The sequence below is a fragment of the Camellia sinensis genome, chromosome 1, assembly GCF_055761805.1.
Source record: "Camellia sinensis isolate YWXY chromosome 1, ASM5576180v1, whole genome shotgun sequence".
NCBI classification, from domain to species: domain Eukaryota; kingdom Viridiplantae; phylum Streptophyta; class Magnoliopsida; order Ericales; family Theaceae; genus Camellia; species Camellia sinensis.
The window spans coordinates 160901783-160918342 of record NC_138961.1 but is presented as its reverse complement, the minus strand read 5'-3'; positions in this window follow the sequence as shown (position 1 = coordinate 160918342).

Genomic DNA, 16560 nt, shown 5'->3' with positions numbered 1-16560 from the left:
TGAATACCTTTGTGCATTGGCCTTCTCATTTCAGTGGTGAAGAAGAGGTTTTGAGGTCTTGCATAGGGGAGGGACACCCCTCTCCCTTTGTGTCTCATTTGTTCATGTTTTTGGCTCACAAGGGTAGCATGCATGCTTAGTTGTTTTTGGCTCTATTTCAGAGGTTTTTGGGTGTTATATGGTCATATTATATCTTTGTCTTTGGTCGGATTTATGGCCCCTTGCATGCACAATGTACTTGCCTTGCATTCTTCCATTTTGCCTAGAAGGGTACCATGCATTTATGCCTCCATGCTTGTATGTTCTAGCTTGACTTCATGAAGCTTTTGGTCATATTTCATCATGCTTGAGGTCTGTTGGGTACTGATTTGATCATGTTTTCCATGTTTGGTATAGCCTCTTTGCATTTTGGCTTGTAAGCCTTGAGTGTATGGGTCACTCGCATGCTTAGCTTAGCTTATTCTCATGATTTGGCATCATTGGAGATCATATTTCAGTCCATAATCCATGCTTGTATGCTTGCATTCATCATTCCTTCCATGCCTTGAAGAGGTGTTCTTTTGTGCCTTGAAATGAAGCATTGTGCATGCCTATGTGTTTGAGGCTTTAGGTTGCCATATTAGTGGGTTTTGGGGCTCATTTGTGCATGTTAAAACTCTTTTTTTCCTTGAAAAATCCATGCCATGTTTGCTTAGGGTAGGTGTTGAGTAATGCCCTCTTTTGTGGCCTTGAATGTCTTCCATCTTGCATCCATTTCCTAGCATGTTTTGGCATCATCCTTCGCATGCTTTTCAGAGTTTAACATGAGTGTTTAATGTCCATATTTATCACCTTTAAGTGTCCTTGAAAGTTGCCCCTTCCATGCTTAGGTGATAGGCTTTGGTATGTGCATACTTGCATGCATGATTTGTGTCCTTATGCATCATCTATGGCCACTGTTTTGGGGCATGCTTGAGGCCTCCCATTTTTGTTTAAGTCCACCATTGCAAGTTTTGACATGTTGCATTACTTTGGTCTCATGTTTGCATTATATCATCTTTTCATGTTTGTATTGTTGCTTAGCTAGTTGCACATCATGTTTGCATCGCATGTTTGGCACATTGCATACTTGCATTATAGGTCACATTACATTTGGCATGTTTTGGTACTTTAGCCTCATGTGCATACTTCACATCTCACACATGCATTGCATTTTTTCTTGGTTTGGGGTGTCAAACCGAGCATGAGGAATGAGGCGTGTTCATACTTAAAGTGACGAAACACGTCTCACTCTTCGGTCGCCGATCCCCTTGATCTCAACACGATAGGGCGTTAGCACTCATTTGTTTTATTGCATGCATTTACATTGAGTTGCAAAGTTGGTGTCTTTGGCCACCATGTATTGAAGTACGTGATTGGTGGCTCGAGTACCGAGGGCCATGCTCTCTTGAGTCTATAGCATGATTGTGAGAGTGGCCATGCACACATTGCTTTGAAAATTCCATACCATGCACTGTCTATCCTCTATTGCTGTCAAAACAGGGCTCTACAGATAGAAATGGCCGGTCGACCACTTTTTGTGCCGACCGACCATCATTGTCCAGCCGATGACACAAGATTTGGCCGATAATCCCATTCCCATGGCCGGTGGAATTTTGTTCTGGCTGGTGGAAATCCAAAACACTCAGGAGGAAGTTCAAAGCAGTTCTGGAAACTTTCATATCTTTCAGCAGAGCAAGGCAGTGTAAACAGAGGCAACAGTGGCATGGTACCGAGTTTCCGGGCACGGCAAATTGAGCATGCATCATCCCATCATTCCGAGGCGGCGCTGCGGCCATCTTCTTTTTGTAATTAATTTGTTGATTAATTAGAAGTTTTGTAATTAATTAATTAGTTAGTCAGCTAGTTAATTAGTTAAATCTGTATTATTTATTCGGACCCTCCGCGTGAGGGCAATTGTGCATTAAGTGTGCGTGAGTGTGTGTATGTCTTCCAACCCCACGTCTTTCTTCCCTTTTATTTACTAGCTTTCGATGGTTAGTTTAGGACATGTTTAATTTAGCATACCTTATGCTATGCATGAGTGCATCATTCATCAGTCTTGCATGCACCGGGTTCGGCGCATCATACTAACTGCATAGTATTTCCATTCCAACTTGAATACGTGTATTGAGTTTTCGCATTTCACATGCCATTCTTAGATTAGCCGAGCCTATTCTAGTTGCATTCTGTATGTGTTGTATTAGCCATTTTAACATGAACTAGGATCATGCATTTGATTACTAACTAGTTTCTGTTTTGGCTTGGAGTACTAGGTAAGCTCTTATGCTTTAGCATCTTGCATGCGTGTGAGTGTTGCCATATTAGCATGCTTACCATGAGGCTATATGCTTATGTGATATATTTACCTGAATGCCTGTGGGTGAAGGTTGGGTTATCTGAATTGGAATAATGCATGGACTATGAGTTTTAAGCCCATTAGACAGTGGCAAAACCATCTTTTTTAAGCCCACTTGAGGGTGGCAAAACCTGCATTTTAGCCTACTTGCGAGTAGCAAACCGTTTCCAAAACAAACATGAAATGCTTTGTCTCAATTCAGGCGACTCAGTTTATACTTGTTATGCTGTGTGCATCACATAGTAAATCTAGGCTAATAACCGGAATAAGAACTCATAATATTTTCAAAACAAGATATCATGGTTAGTAGAGGCCGATCTTCGGATCGGGCGAGAGGGGGTGCTCATAGCTGACCTTCCCCAATCGTACCCAAGTTCTCGAGTTGAGACAACTCTGGTGATGACAGACACGTGGCCTTAGGCAAACGAGTCAGGGTTTCCTAAATTCCCCCAAAATAAAATATTTAGGTGGCGACTCTGTATTTGGCAAAGCAGTCCATATTTGACACTTCTTTACAAAAATCTGTTTTCCAAAACGATTTGCTAGATTTGGACTCTTTGGTTCAGATTAAGAACCGTGATAATTTGAGTCCGAACTGTAGTAAGCCTGTAACAACCCACATTCATGTCCTAGTCATGTTTGCATGCATTTATATGTTTTGCCATGTTAAGTTGCGGTAACAACCCATATTCATGTCATAGTCATGTCCATGTTCATTTACATAACTTTGTCTTGTTAAGTTTGCATTCATGAATCTTGTCTTGTTTTGCTTAAGTGTTGTATGCATCCTTTGTTCCTTCCCTGCTATGTTAAGCCTAGGTCATGCCAAGCCTAGGTCATGTTATGCCTAGATCATTCCAAGCCGAGGTCATTTTCAGTCTAGAATTTATCTTGGAACCACTTTGTTTGACCTCCACTTTCGCCCTGACATATTGACCGAGATGTCATTATCTAGGCCGAGGTGTTCATCACCAAGGCCGAGATGTGTATTATCTAGGCCGAGATGTTACCTTTACACCTAAGTGATCTTGTTCTGGAGTGGTATGACCTAGACCGAGGTGTGGCACATCTAGGCCATGGTGTGGCACAGCTTAGTCAAGTGTTGTCCTTCCTAGCCGAGGTCATTGTCACCTTAGTTGCCGAAGCTTTGTCCTTAGCCGATGTCATCACTTGCCGGAGTGCCTTACCAGGTAGCTTGTTAGATACACTTTGTCATAGTCTTGTCTTGTCAATCTATCACCTTTTTGAGGAGAGCCAACCAGCCGTTGCCACGTGTCCGAGCTGAGTGTTAAGTCAGCCGGCAGAGGGAGAAAACCTACCATTTCTATATCTTTGTTTTGAAGAGGAGAGAGAAGCTCTAGGTGAGGAAGAGGAGTTCTTGAGAGGAGGTAGATTTCCAAGCTTGATCCCTAGAGATCGAACCGTTAGATCCGTGTTCTAAGGTTAGATTCTTGATCTGCTCATGTTGTTCTTTATGTTCATGTTATTGCATTGCATGATTGAATATGATTTGTAAGCCATGCATTGCTTTGAAGTTCGGTTTTAGAAAGAGGAAATAGCATTCATGTGTTCTTCAAGAAAAGTCATGTTTTGATCCGAAACCTCACGCCAAGATCCATGTTTTTGTGTTTGTTTTCGTATGATTTTCAAGTATGGGTACCCAGGTCCATGTTTTCGAACTCATAGCATGAAATCCCAAATTTTTGTAATAAAGAAGTTATGATTTTAGCATTCATATCCTTCACGATCTTCATGTTCATGTTCTTCATGTTCTTCACGGGTGGAAACCCAGATCTCCAACCTCACTTCCCGAGGTGTAGTCGCCGAGATCACTCTTACCTAGACCTCACACTTAGGCCAAGCATCGTATCTTACCTTGGCCTACCTTGCATGATCACTTACACCTTTAGTTTGTCTTGTGCGCACCTCGGCATGCAGCCGCATGCCGAAGGCTAGGTAACCACACCTTGGCCAGGAGGTGTGGGACCTCGACAAAGACCTGGTTGGTACCCAGACCTGGTTGGTACCCAGCATGTTTTCTTGACATGTAAAACCGTGTTTTGACTTCCAGCATGTTTTCCCGAGATCATTTGCACGCATGTAAGACTTGTTTTGAGAAGTACGTTCAGTAGACCTTGCCATGTGTTTGTAGGACTTGGACCTTTGCCTTGATCCCGACGTCCGAAGAACTATGTGAGTGGTATTTTTAATAAAGTTATGTTATAAAGATTTGATAAAGCCTTGTTTCGTTTTGATAAAAGTATTTGATCAAGCATGAATGATTACCCCTATTTTTTTATGTATCAAGTAAGCTTTGTTTTGATGACATTCTCGGAAAGTCCTTAGTGCCAGGGGACTATAATGCAACAGCACATCTTGTTTTGAAAGTCCTTAGTGCCAGGGGACTATAATGCAACTGCATATCTTGTTTTGAAAGTCCCTTGTGCTGGAGGACTCTAAACTTTCGCAGTACTCTCGTGTTAGGGGGCTACGGGCCTTTGTAACATAGGTCCTTTGTGCTAGAGGACTCTAAACTTTTGTAGCACCCTTGTTTGAGATATCTCCCTTGCTTTGTCTTGTTTTGCCACTGACGGTTTACCGCGTGGGTCTTGTAAGTCCGGAATGTCATCCCTTGTATTATGTAGATGCTATTAACATCCAAAGTAAGTAAGTAAGTAAGTTTTGTAAGATCAAGTTGATAAACTAGATTCATTCCATGTTTTGAACAAGCTATGATATATGTATTGTTTTGACAAGGACCTCGGGAATCATTCATTTAAAACCTTTATTACTTGTACCATTCACTGAGTATCCAAGCTCACCCTCCCTATGTATATATGTAGGTAACAAGCAAGAAGTCGGCTACGCCGAGATGTGTGTTTTGTATGTATGTTATGTCGGCAGTGAGGATGTCGGCAATCTGGAAGATTATGTTTCTTGACTTGTATTTCATGTATTTTGTTCATGTCGGCTTGAGAAGCCTTTTGTTAAGATGTAATGTGTACTTTACTTCATTTGTACTAAGTTGTAAAGCTTTGTAAAGATGTATGCCATTTCATTTGATCTACGCACTACTCTTATGGACCACTTGTATTGTAAATTATTGCTTCCGCACTTGTTAGCCCCATATGTAATACTCTGATTGTGTGTGAATTTTTGAAAGTTGGCCTTCGGTAATCTCGGATTACTGGCCATCACGGCACCATCCTACTAGGGGTGGGTTGGGGTCGTGACAAAGCCCAAATGAACAAATCGGGATTTCCCTCCCGGGACGTTCGGGGGGCGTCCACACCAATCGGTTGAAAAGTGAGTACTTCAAGCCTTCTTCACTTTTTGGTAGAAGATCTTGATCAATCCAAAGGGAAATAAAAGGCATTTGAGGTCAAAGACCTAGGGTTTTCGAACCTAGGTGAGAGGGATGAAGAGATGAGATGAAAAGTGTGAAGAATGATCTAGAAAAGTCTCTTTAAACTTGCTGGATTCGCGCGGTCCACTTGAGCGTCTCTTTTACCGCTCAAGCGTACCTGTTTTCAGCACAGATTCCAAAACTTCAAACAGGTATAACTCTCTCATCCGGACACCGTTTTAGGTCGTTCTTGTGTCCAAATCGAAACCCCGGAAATAAGCTTTCTAATGGTTCTAGCCTCACATCCAAATTCAAAGTGTGCAGAAAGAAAAGGACAAAAGAGTGATGGCTGCTCGTAAGAAAAATTATCCAAATTAAATTTTTGGTTCACTCTTACTTTACCATTATGATACCACTTCGATCAATACCCCAAGATAAAATAAGGAGGTTCCAAATACACTAATAAAAATGTCAAGGGCAATCTCACTTTCCACGCTCGAGCATCGCTTTCCACGCTCGAGCGCGCAGACCAACAAAGCTGTCCACTTGGTCGACCACTTCTACGCTCGAGCGGGAATTCATAACTCTCAGAATTTTGGACCGTCTGCAAAAATGCTGGGAACCTCTCAAGTTCGCTCGAGTGTCAACTCCCCTGCTCGAGCGGAGGGAAAAATTCCAGATCGTTACACTAAGAGACCAAGATACCATCATTAAGAAGATGACAACGGAGATGGAGGCCATGAAACACTAGATGAAGCGAAAGGGCGTCGCTGTAGTGGGGAACCACAGTAAGCACGCTTATTCTCGCCCTTTCGACTATCAGAATAGACGTCGCACCCCTTCACTCCGTCACGAGAAGCTTCAGAACTGAAGACTACGTCACGCCGGCGGCGACATCTTGTACGCGGGGTAGCAGTTACTACCCCTTACGTCTGACGACGTCGTTGGGATATTCACGCTTTAACCATTTGAAAGACTTAAGAGATATGTTGAAGGAACACGCTCGTCGGCGGGAAGCGTAGAGGATGGCCGTGCAAACAACCATGGAAGAGATCTAGGGAGTTCGATTTTAAAAGACGTCAGTAAGAAGGCCGAGGAAAAAGGGCAATTGATAATCATTTTGATGGAAAGATGAGAATTCCTTATCGGGCTGATTTTGCATGGCGAGACGAAAGTTAGTGTTTTGTTCACCTTTGGAATTTCTTACCGGGCGGATTTTGCTCGGTAAGAGATTTGTTCATGGTTTTGATCAACTTTAGAATTCCTTGGCGAGTGGATTTTGCTCGCCAAGAAGCAAGTTACCGAGCTGAGCTTGTTTGTAACTTTAAAGTTCCTTGCCAAACGAATTTTGCTCTCCAAAAAAAGAAGTTGCCGAGCTGACCTTGCTCACCAACTTTGAAGTTCCTTGCCGAGCGGATTTTGCTCGCCAAGAAGGAAGCTGCTGAGTTGACCTTACTCGCTAACTTTAAAGTTCCTTGCCAAGCAAATTTTGCTCGCCAAGAAGCAAGTTGCCGAGCTGACCTTGCTCGCAACTTTGAAGTTCCTTACCGAGCTGACCTTGCTCGCTAACGTTGAAGTTCCTTGCCGAGCAAATTTGCTCGCTAAGAAGGAAGTTGTCGAGCTGACCTTGCTCGCTAACTTTGAAGTTCCTTACCGAGTGGATTTTGCTCACCAAGAAGGAAGTTGCCGAGCTGACCTTACTCGCCAACTTTGAAGTTCGTTGCTGAGTGGATTTTGCTCGCTAAGAAGCAAGTTGCCGAGCTGACCTTGCTCGCCAACATTGAAGTTCCTTGTTGAGCAAATTTTGCTCGCCAAGAAACGAGTGGTCGAGCTGACCTTGCTCGTTTTGAAGTCCCCTGCTGAGCGAATTTTGCTCGCCAATAACTAAGGTGCCGAGCTGACCTTGCTCGCCAACCTTGGAGTTCTTTGTTGAGCTGATTTTGCTCACCAAGATACAAGGTGCCTAGCTAACCTTGCTCGCCAACCTTGGAGTTCCTTGTCGAGCTGATTTTGCTCGCTAAGATGCAAGGTGCCGAGCGGACCTTGCTCACCAACCTTGGAGTTTCTTGCTGAGCTGATTTCGCTCGCCAAGATGCAAGTTGCCAAGCTGACCTTGCTCGCCAACTTTGGAGTTTCTTGTCGAGTTGATTTTGCTCCCCAAAAAGCAAGATGCCGAGTTGTTCTTGCTCGCTAACCTTGGAGTTCTTTTGTCACAACCCAAACCCGCCCTTATGGGTTTAGCATCGTAACCGGCCAATAATCCTTGGATTACCAAAGGCCTCTTACCAGAATATCATATAGTTAGGGCCTATAGAAGCAAATATGCAAAATATACGTGGTCCAATGAGCTGTGATGATATACATGAGACAGATAGACAAATAATTTAAAACTTTAAAAAAAAAACTTGCGAGCGAAGTCAAAAGATATAGTATTTACACATCACTTCATGAACATATAAATAGAAATCTTGTCTGCACTTAAAAGCAGCAAAGTCTAGTACATTACACAAACAACCACTAAACTTGTTTCCATCCGGAACCTCATCGGGAGGCACAAAGTTTGGCTGAAAAAAACTGAAACATAGGCCGCCAACTTTGGGCCTGGTCACGTGCCTGCACACCTACATACATAATATAAATAGTGACCTGGAGCCCAGTGAATAATAACAGAGTAAAGGGTTTTAATGAATGATGTCTAAACAGATTCAGAAATCATAATTCAGATGCATAACAGATTCATATTCATATTCTTGTTCAGATCATATATAGAAATCAGAGTTTATGCTCAATCATACGTGGTATATCCATTAGCGCTAACATAACAGGAACAAATACAGATACAGAACAGATGCAGAACATATGCTGGCTATGAATAACCAGTTCCATAAAAGAACCTCCATATCCGGGTAACAGATAACAGATATGCTGAGCTCCATGATGGAGCCTCCGGTGCGAGTAACAGAGTGCAGACATAATAAGTTCCATAATGGAACCTCCGATACCGAGTAACAGCTAACAGATATCACATGATGCTAAGGATGTCACGAATACATTGTCAGAAATTGGACAATCATTCATTATACAGAATATATCATTTCAGAAAATAGATCTTAATTCATCATACAGAAAATAAATAAAGTTGAAGATAACTTTACTAAGCTATTACTCACAGTTGACTTCGGGTGCAGACATACAAAGTAGGTTAATCAAACGGTCTACAGCACATGACCTACATTAACACATAACAAATACACATCTAAAACACACGTTGGAAAACATCTAACCCATTACGTTCTTGTTCTTAGTGTGTCTCTTCATTGATTCTCCTTATTATGCCTTAATCTTGGCCTAGGAATACCTAGGATGGAATGACGATGCAAAAATGTATTTGAAACACTTTTTCCAAAACTTGCGGAAAATAGAGTCCATGCTCGAGCGTGGCTTTCCTCGCTCGAGCAGACATGCAAAAAGTAAGGGTTCGCTCGAGTGTGACTTCCTTAGCTCGAGCGGACTGTAAACTCTGAAAAAGTACTGGTTGCTTATTTTTCACGCTCGACGGACGCTCGATTTTCACTCGAGCTTGAGACTCAGGCCCTCGCTCGAGCGTGGCTTCTGTCGCTCGAGCGTGCTGCAAAACATATGAACTTTTGGATACCTGCATTTCACGCTCGAGTGGGTATCATGTCGCTCGAGCGGAAGTGCACGCATTCAGAGTGCTTCGCTCGAGCGTGAACTCCCACACTCGAGCGTAGATTCAAATTCTGGAATTTCCAGATTTGGTCTCCAAGCTTCAAACTCAAACTAAACACTTCAAAACTCATCCTCTTGGGCCAATATTCTGAAAAACATTTAGATATTCACAAAACATCATGATTTAAAGATCATTTCATGAAATCAAGGCCCAAAAGCATGCCAATTGTTCACAAATTCAACTTAAACTTGATGAACTCTCCAAAAACATGACATGCATGAAATGATTGAGCTTCAAGTTTCTAAATCATGATCAAATGAAATGAGAGGATGTCAAACATAATGAATTCTCAAAACATAAGTGAGATGAACACATGCATGAAGGAATTCTTTGAAATCATGCTCAATTTGTGAAGAAATGGATATGCATCCATGGTATGACTCAATTCTTTTCAACTTTAACTTAATTCCCACATGGATTCATCTAATTTACTTGAGGTCTTGAAAAATCTAACTCAATTACACAACTAAGAATTTGATTCCTTACCTAGAGACTTGAATTCACAAGGGTTGAAGTTGAAACTCTCAAATCTTCTTCAAATGTGAACAATTCCTAACAAATCCTTGGTTTGAGCTCAATTTCCAAGCCTAAAACCAAATCTTCCTACTCTTTCTCTCTCTTACGTTTAGAGCATCAATCTGAGGTAGTGAGTGAGCAAAATGGACTAGTGAAGTCAAGTGAGCCTTAAATAGGCTTCATAGAATTAATTTAATTAGTTTTGGCTTAATTTAAATTAATGACCACTAATTAATCTACTTTAATCGTTCCAAATCGAATTTTAATTGACCTTACCAGAAAATTCTAAAAATTCCAAATAACACATAAATCAAATCAGTTTCAAAATCAAATGCTGATAAGGCCTTCAATTTGCAGACTGAAACTAAAACATGAACAGATCTTTCTACGTTAAACAGATATAACCACAAAAAGATGCAATGCACATGTAATTAACTCAGGATTTCTTCTTAATTACTTATTAGGTATACAAAAACATGAATTAGCGCTAATCATGGGTCAGGGTTGTTATATCTTTGCCGAGTTGATTTTGCTCTCCAAGATGCAAGGTGCCGAGCTAACCTTGCTTGTCAACCTTAGAGTTCCTTGCCGAGCTGATTTTGCTCGCCAAGATGTAAGGTACCGAGCTGATTTTTCTCTCCAAGAAGCAAGTTGCCAAGCTGACCTTGCTTGCCGACTTTGCTCGTCGATCTTGCTCGTAACCTTGGAGTTTCTTACCGAGCTGATTTTGCTTGCCAAGATGTAAGGTGCCGAGCTGACCTTGCTCGCCACCCTTAGAGTTCTTTGTCGAGCTGATTTTTGCTCGCTAAGAGGCAAGTGGCCAAGCTGGCCTTGCTCGCCAATCTTAGAGCGCCTTGCCGAGCTGATTTTGCTTGCTAAAAAGCAAGTTACCGAGCTGACCTTGTTCGTCGACCTTGCTCGTCGACTTTGAAGTTTCTTGCTGAGCTGATTTTGTTCGCCAAGATGTAAGTTGCCAAGCTGACCTTGCTCGCCAACTTTGGAGTTCCTTGCTGAGCTGATTTTGCTTGCCAAGAAGCAAGTGGTCGAGCTGGCCTTGCTCGCTAACCTTGAGCGCCTTGCCGAGCTGATTTTGTTCGCTAAGAAGCAAGTCGCCTAGCTGACCTTGCTCGTAGCCTTGGAGTTCTTTGTTGAGCTAATTTTGCTCGCCAAATGCAAATTGCCGAGCTGATTTTGCTCGCCAAATGCAAATTGTGAGTTGATTTTGCTTGTCAAGAAGCAAGTGGCCGAGCTGGCCTTGCTCACTAACCTTGAGTGCCTTGGCGAGTTGATTTTGCTCACCAAGAAGCAAGTCGCCTAGCTGACCTTGCTTGGAACCTTGGAGTTCTTTGCCGAGCTAATTTTGTTCTCCAAAATGCAAATTGCCGAGCTGACCTTGCTCGCCAAGGAAGTTCCCAAGCCGATTTTACTCGCCAAAAAGTAAATCGTCGAGTTAAGTTTATTTTGCTTACCAAGGAGTTGCGCTGATTTCGCTTGCCAAGAAGTAAATCGCCTAGTTAAGCTGGTTTAGTGGTTAACACGAAAATCGAAGAACATTTTGAAAAATTTGAGCTTTGAAGATTTGTGTAACAGTGCAGCGCTGACCTCGAAAACAAGTGATAAAACTTGACCGAGCTATCATGAAGCTAAATGACAAACCGAGCTAAAATGAAGATTATACAAGAATAAAGTAATCCCAATCAGGTTGTAACTGATGGGATTAAGAGGCAATTGAGAGGGGAAAATCTAATGAGCAGAATGGGCTGAGCTATGTATGTGATTGAGAGAGGAGTTTGTGCTAAGAAAACGAACCGAGCCAGTTGTGACTTGGGCCTTACGTTGGATTACGCGACCGAGTTGGCATAGCCAAGGGCAGTTTGGCCGAGGTTCTAGATCATGCGGCTGAGTTTGCCCAAGGTCCAGAAGTTGGACCAGGCTAAGCCGAGCTAGGTGAAGCGATGGTCTAAGGCTGAGCAAGGTCAGTGGGAACAAACAGAATTCGCCAAACCGAGCAAGTTATTAAGCTTCACCCTAAAGGTCGGCCGGAGTTGAGGTTGGAACTGACCGGGTTATGCTTAGCTCGGTGGAAATTGCCAGGTGGTCCAATTGGAGTGTGAGAAGAGAAACCCGCCAATGGTGTGCGTCAATACTGTTTGGCAGTTTGGGCAATGTGGTTTGGCGATATTGACGGGTACGCATGTAAAGAATAGAGAGGGCGGTACAGCCACGTGTCTAGGAAAGGACAAGTAGAGTAGCGTACATAGAAGCTATATAGACTAAGTGGCGCCTCGATACAAGAGGTCTGAATTTCTGGCTAACCAGAGCTCGATTGGTCTTTGGTCTTTTCTTTTTTTTTTTCTCTCTAAAAGGGTGCTAACTTGATCGCCGGAGGGGCTTTCCGGTATCACACCCGCCGGGTAGCTCACCGTTGTTGTATTTTGAGCTTGTTTGGAGTGAAGTGAAGCTTGGGCACGAGAAGTACGGATAGCGACGAATATTTCCTTCCCGTACAAGGATGTTATCTGGGCTCGTGAAACTCATTACGAGTCATATTTCGATAATTTGAACAGTTTATTTTGTAAATACACAAAAAAATTAGATAGATTAATAATCGTAATCTGTTTACTTTATCGTATTTGTTTCAAATAAATAGGTGACAACTGTATTTTTTAAATAAATTATCAATTTTTTTTTTAGGATGAAAAACGTTATAAATTGAATATGTTATGATTGTTAAATAATTTTATTTATTATTATTATTATTATTGTTATTATTTTTGGGAATGATATACATAAACAAAATTATAAAATGAATAGGCCCCACAATCTAGACTAGAAGGAGCCCAATTCAAAATGTAAACACTACGAAAGTAAAAACAGTACCATGCCTATGTTTGGGAAGTTGGGTTTGAGGACTTTTTTTTTTTGTTAAAATAGTTACAAAAAATAAATTAAACTTTTTAGTTCGATAAGATAAAATATCACATCTAACTTATAATTATTATATTCTTTTTCTCACAAAAAACTTAAAAAAAAGTCAAAAAAATTAAAAACCTTTTCCAAATTAGATTTTTTAATTTCAAGCTAAAATAACCAAATAAATCAAAAAATTAAAAAGTTAACCCACCCTCCAAACGAAACCTATATGCATAGAGCCTCTGTGCACAAAATAGACAAATGATACATGTAATGGAGCCCACACATATGGGACCGTGTGAACCCTATACATTCCGTGGACAAACCTTCTGTGCACATAGTATTTTTCTGAGAGTAATAGATTTTGCTGAATATTTCATTAATTTTGTATCTAGCTAAAAACACTAATAATAAAATGAAAATCAAAAACAAAATTTTTAAAAATTGATATCAAACAAAAACGCAATGCACTAGAGTCTAAAATTGCAATGATGAAGATGAGTGGGTGGATGGTGTGGTGGGGATGGAGAGTGTGGGAGGTATTAGAGGGGGTGGGGTGTTGTGTGTTGTTGCAGCACAAGGCCAGGAAGCTGCCAAAGAGAGTGACGATCTTCACAACATTTTTCTCGTTTTTTATTTTTTATTTTATTTATTTATTTATTTTTGTTTTTTTCTAGGGGTGGTTTAAAACTTGACTCTCTCTGCCTCTTCTGTCTTCTGTCTCTCTCTTGGTTAAACTTGTTATCACATACGAAACGAAACAAAACAAAACAAAAAAAATACCATTATAGCTTAAAGTTGATTGATGAGAGTGACACATGATCATGACTTGTTTTATTATTATAGCAATTTGACACAAATAAAGTGAGATAAAGATTTCCATCAATTATTTTTTGACACTTCAATCTTTTATTTTTTATTTTATCAGATTTAAATAAAAAATTAATTACAAATTTGATTTAATATGGGGAGTTCCAATAGCTTTTTGTAAAATTTAACTAAAATCTTGATTTGGTAAAAAAAATTGATTGTCCCAATCTTCACTTAAAAATTTCATCAAATCCTTTTGGAAAATTTCAAGCATATCCCCAAAAATTTATTTCACCAAATTTTGTGAAAAACTTTATTTTTTTTATTTTTTTTATCTTGATTTGATGAAAAATTTCGTAAAAACTTGATTTGATATAAGTTTGATAAGATGATTGAACGTCATTTTTATTAATTTTTTTTATCAAATTAAAATTTGATAAAGATTTGGTGAAGAATTAAAAATGCTCTAAACTCTCAAATTGGGCTATAACGAAAGTAATGAAAACGAGAAAATAAAAATGAAGAATCACATAAGAACACAATAATGGTCTATGTTTAAGGGTGAAGGAGAAATTATAAATGTACTTTAAAGAATATAAATGTGTTTTATCTATTTATTTTATTAATGTTGTGCTTATCACAAGTTTTCCGTATAGAATGATGTAATCTGTTATGATATTTCATTTCAAATCAAAATATTCGTTCTTTTTTTTGGGGAGGCCTAGTGTGTGCAACTTAGGGTTTGGGGTGTGTTCTTTTCAGGTTTCAAGTTCAACTCTCATTAGATGCTATTAACTCGTTGGGATCGCATCCACATGTTTTGTTTAGGATTTGCTCAATTCATATGGAGAGGGTGCTTTGCGTAGATCCCAAGATTAATCGAGGTGTGTGTAAACTAATCCAGACACACAGTTATCAAAATACTCATTAATATTGATATATTTGATTTTTGACTAATAAGTATTGGATTTTTGTCTTTTGATAAGGATACAATTCAATATATCAGCTTGAATGAAAATTATATATGTATAGGTTGATTCCTGATACACATTAGTTTATAATTGATTAATCGATATGGTCATAGTCAATAAGGTTGGTTTGGTCGCTATATTTGGTTTTTTGGTGGCTGATTAAATTTAAAAATTCTTGGCTGCGTGACACTCATATCAATCGATACTTCTAATACTGTTAAGTGATATTATATATCTCTTGATACAATTATTTAAAGGATTAATTGATGAAAAATTCACACCAATGGAGCGATATGTTATTTGGTCCAAAGTTTAACATGTATTGGTGATAAGGACAAGAGATGAAAAAATGTTGGCGCCATAAAAGTTGCCGACGAATGACAATCGGTAGTGGCCGACAACGATGGCTGGTGATAGTAAGGTGAACAGATAGGTGACATTAAATAAATAGGTGAATAGGTGTATAAATAGGTGATTTTTGAACAAATAATCAGATAGATAGGAGACATGTACAAATAGGTGATATTTTGGATAGATAGATGGCGTTTGGACAAATAGACAAATAGACAAATATGTAAGTTTTGGACAGATGGGTGTCCTTTTTTCCCAACAAGATTTAAGATTTTAAAAATGGACATCTGGCCTAAATGCACTCATTTAAAAGAGGAGGATTCCCTTTAGTCTATAATTTGGATTGGATGGCATTTTTAGACCCATGAGGCTTACCAGAGGTTCAGTTTTGATAATTTGAACTGTTTATTTTATTGAGCATTTCGTGTGTTCATCAGTAAAAAAATTTGATCGATCCGATAATATAACATAGTCAATTTATCGTATTTGTTACTAAAAAATGGACGACAATTATGTTTTCAAAAAAAAAGTTTTTTTTTTGGGTAACAAATGCAACAAATTATATATGTTACGATTATCGGATCGACCTATTTTTTGTGTGAATAAAATATATAAAGTGCTTAATAAATAAATAGTTCATATCATCAAAACAGAACCCGTGGTCAAGCCCAAAGATCCAAATAGCCATCCAATAGAGGTAGTCAGGATCTTCTAGAGTGATTATGGAGTGATGAGATTAGATTTTGAGAGTTTGAAGGTGATATAATTGTTGTGCCTCTAATTTGATAAAATTAAATCGTAGCCATCCAAAAAATTACTCTAAAAAAATAACTATAGCGAGGTGCCTCCTATTTGAAACCATGAGTAAAAGTATAATTTGAATGTGAGGCAAACATTAAAGTGATTGTTTGTGTTAGGTTTTTGTAATTGGTAATCTTGTTTGACAAAACTTCTTTTAGTTGTAATTTTATTCGATCTTTCATTTCAGTGAGGTTATGAGTTTTTAGATGCGAAACTAACTTGAATTATGCCATGCAGAGGAGCTTGTGATCGTAATCTATCATGTTTGCCACTTCGCTGACTTTGTCGGAGATCGAGCTGCCCGGCTAGCTTGCGGGGGTCTAGGGGGCAGTGCCCAAGCGGGGTCGAGGGGCAGCGTCCCCATAGCAAAAAGCAAAATTGCAGTCAAAATTGTTTGATTGCTCGAGCGAACTTTTCTGTGCTTGAGTGAAGATGCAATCCCTTCAGAAGTTTCACTTGCTTGCAAAAGTACTGGGAGTTGTTTTTTTACGCTCGAGCGAAATTTCTTGTGCTCGAGCGTAGTTCCTTGTTCTAAAACACGTGTTTTAGTCCGACTACTCAAGCGTCCATTCCTAAGCTCGAGCGGAGATTGCGATTCTGTTTGGTATAAATTTGTGATTAATTTAGTTTTTAGGGTACGATTTCCAGATCTTCTTATTGAGTATTAGGGTTTTTATCTGGAATTTCTTTGCTTGTTTCCTTTGATATCTGTAAGAGTATATAT